Genomic DNA, 3,675 nt, shown 5'->3' on the forward strand with positions numbered 1-3,675 from the left:
TATCACTGATGAACATAGATGCAAAAATCCTTAACAAAATTCTAGCAAACAGAATCCAACAACATATTAAAGGGATCATACCTCATGACCAAGTGGCCTTTATCCCAGGGTTGCAAGGATTCAATATTTGCAAATCAATCAATGTGATACACCACATTAACAAATTGAAAGATAAAAACCATATGATTATTGGCTTTGTTCTTATAAAACATTGTAGCTGACCCTTCAACAATGGAGGGTTAGGGGTGCTGACCACTTCCCTTGCCATCAAAAACCCATGTGTAACTTCACAGTGGGCCCTCCGTATCTTCAGTTCTGCATCCATGAAGTCAGCTAACCATGGACTGTGTAGTCCTGTGATATGTGCACATTTACTGAAAAATCTGGACTCTTGAAGTGTTGTTCAAGAGTCAACTGCGTTCCTGTGACAGTGCATGGGAAGGGGAACTTCTGTCATGATTCCACAAACACTGGAAATATCTGCTTGCTCTGGGTGTTAAAGAATTTATGGTAAGGTCCACATTGATCACTAAGTAATAAGAGCTTTGGGGGCCCTTTAGGGGGCCAAAGGACCCACACTGGGAGAGCTGCAGGAGCTGCTCACTGTCCCCAAGGCTGAGGCTTTTTTCAAGGGACCTCATGGTGACTGGGGTGAGGGCCACGACCCAGACCAGAGGTTCTCTGGCTGCACATTAAAACTTCCGGGTTGAGGCACAGGCTTTTGTTTCAAAGTTCCCCAGTTGATGTTAGTGTATATTAAAGGCTGAAAACCACTTACCTAAAGGTGTAAGAGAAAGACATAGAAGAGTTAATGTCCTACATGTTTGTCCACCCTCCTCACCCCAGGGTCCATTCTTTTCAGCCACACTGCCATTTCCCAAAGCTACTTCCAGGAGACCAAAATTATAAACATAATAAAAATTTAGCTATCTAAGACAAAATTTATATATAAATATATGAAAAAGATAATGAAATTCACCAAAGTTAGATTATGAATAAACTCTGTGTTTTTGTATTTGTCCATATTACTTATTTACTAAAAGGATCATTATTACCTTTATAATCAGAAAAAAAGAGTTCTATAAAAAAAAGAATATAAACTAATCATTCTGTTACTAAAATACAGGCAAATTAAAGAAACGAGATGGAATAGCTCAGGGAGAAAGGAAGATGTCTCTACTAAATGATGTCTATGAAGCGACTTAGCAGCAGCAGCAGCAGCAGCAGACTGTCTCTACTAAATATATTCATGTCTATTTTCCAACCCTTGCTTTATCTCTGCATCATGCATGACTGTCTTCTTTTAGTTATTAATTAATTATTGTTATAAAAGAATGCTGTGTACTCAGAGCAGGCCTCTCCATCACTGCATCTGGGATGAAAACTGTTCCCTAGAATAACAAAACAGAACTAAATTTTGCTGAATAGACTTCTTAGAACACATTGATCCATATAAGGAAAGGAACAGTAGAACAGTCACATTGTTTGGTACTAAGATGATGGTCACTAATTTGCTGCACATTTTATGTTTAAAAATTAGGCCTAAAAAGTAGTGATTATGGCCTCATCTGTTGCTTTAGACCTGTATTTTCTTTGCCTCAAAAAACTAAATCCACCACAGGTGAACCTCATATTCTTTATAGAGAAAGGAATCAGGGATGGCTTTTGCACCCTGGCATGACAAGATAGCTTTCCACAATTTCAAGAAGGACACGGGTCTTGGCCACAGCAGCATGCTATGCTGAGATGAGCCAAGAAGATGAATGCAAGTTGTTCTGTTCTTAGAAACTTCCTGAGGATTTCATTAAGGGCTTTTTTCATGAAGTGTTCAAGTTTAAGGTTTAGGAATGTTTTAGTATGTCGAAACACAGAGTTTCATTCAGTGGAAGAAAATCTTGCATTGACAAACCTATCTACCAAACATTTCTGTACCCTTAGATTACAATCTACATTGATTGATATGCCACATCCTGACACATTCCTTCAGACTTTTGTGACGATTATAATCTGCCGGGGTCCAGCCCCGGTGGATCCAGGGAATTCGAAGGAGAGACGGCATCAGCGATCAGGAAACAACAGGTTACTTAAATGTTAATTAAAGATATAAACAGTGGTTAAATAAGAATAGCTCAGTGAATAAATTTAGTGGAGAAAAGAGGCTGAAATAAGGATAGCTCAGTGAGGAAATTCAGTGGAGAAAAGAGGCTGAATAATTCAGCCAGAAGGTGAGAGAAAGAATGACATGGGGAGACCAAGTTTTGGTCAACAAGGCCCGCACTTTATTTTCCAAAGTAGTTTTTATACCTTAAATTATGCATAGAGGATAATGGGGGAAGGGGTAGAGTCATGCAGCAAGCCAGGCTTTCTTCCTGCAAACTTATCATATGCAAAAGTTTAGGTGATTTGCATCATCTTCTGGCCTGGAGGCCTGTTAACATTTTAAGACCCTTTCTTCAGAAAACTTATTTTTCTCTAAAGGTGATTGGTCAGGAGCCACCCTCCAAAAGCATTAGATAAAGTTGCATTCCTATAGGGGAAAGGTGTGGTGGGCTATAACAAGTAAAAGAATTAACTCAAGGGTCCAAGGTTACAAACACTGCCAGGGACACAGCAGGTAAGGGATATGGAGACTTAGCAGCAAACATTGGCCCAACAAGTGAAAAACCCTTCACCAATACAATTTCTAATCAACCTTTTAACTGCTCAAAGAAATCTATATTTAGACAGTTTAGAATATCTCATGCCTCTCACAGTTGGGAGGCTCTGAGCAATCACATGTGGCCAGAAAAACCTGTTCAGGCAGGCTAAAGGACTTCCAAAGGAGTTTGTAGGTTGAAACACTCTTGTTATGCACAGGAACTTTATTAACTGGAGCTGTAAGTTAACTCTTTTTTTCAGAGAGAAGTAGTGGGGGACAGCCCCCCCCGCCTAGTAAAGTCAGAGGTGTAGGTGAGAGCACAAAGCAGAAAGTAGGCAGACTCTGGTTTTGGGGGTAGATGCTCAAGAATTTCCAGGGGGACTCCTGAGGCTTGATCCTGCCTTTGTGTATGCCAAGCCTCCTTCCTCATGACCTTTGCCATGAGTGGAGTTCCTCACGCTGGTCCCGGCAGTGATAGAATTCCAGTTGAGCTATTCCAGATCCTGAAAGATGATGCTGTGAAAGTGCTGCACTCAATATAGCAAATTTGGAAAACTCAGCAGTGGCCACAGGACTGGAAAAGGTCAGTTTTCATTCCAATCCTAAAGAAAGGCAATGCCAAATAATGCGCAAAGTACCACACAATTGCACTCATCTCACACGCTAGTAAAGTAATGCTCAAAATTCTCCAAGCCAGGCTTCAGCAATATGTGAACCGTGAACTTCCAGAAGTTCAAGCTGGTTTTAGAAAAGGCAGAGGAACCAGAGATCAAATTGCCAACATCTGCTGGATCATGGAAAAAGCAAGAGAGTTCCAGAAAAACATCTATTTCTGCTTTATTGACTATGCCAAAGCCTTTGACTGTGTGGATCACAATAAACCGTGGAAAATTCTGAAAGAGATGGGAATACCAGACCACCTGATCTGCCTCTTGAGAAATTTGTATTCAGGTAAGGAAGCAACAGTTAGAACTGGACATGGAACAACAGACTGGTTCCAAATAGGAAAAGGAGTTCGTCAAGGCTGTATATTGTTA

Source organism: Bison bison, unplaced genomic scaffold, assembly GCF_000754665.1.
Source record: "Bison bison bison isolate TAMUID 2011002044 unplaced genomic scaffold, Bison_UMD1.0 scf7180017864247, whole genome shotgun sequence".
Classification (NCBI taxonomy): Eukaryota; Metazoa; Chordata; class Mammalia; order Artiodactyla; family Bovidae; genus Bison; species Bison bison.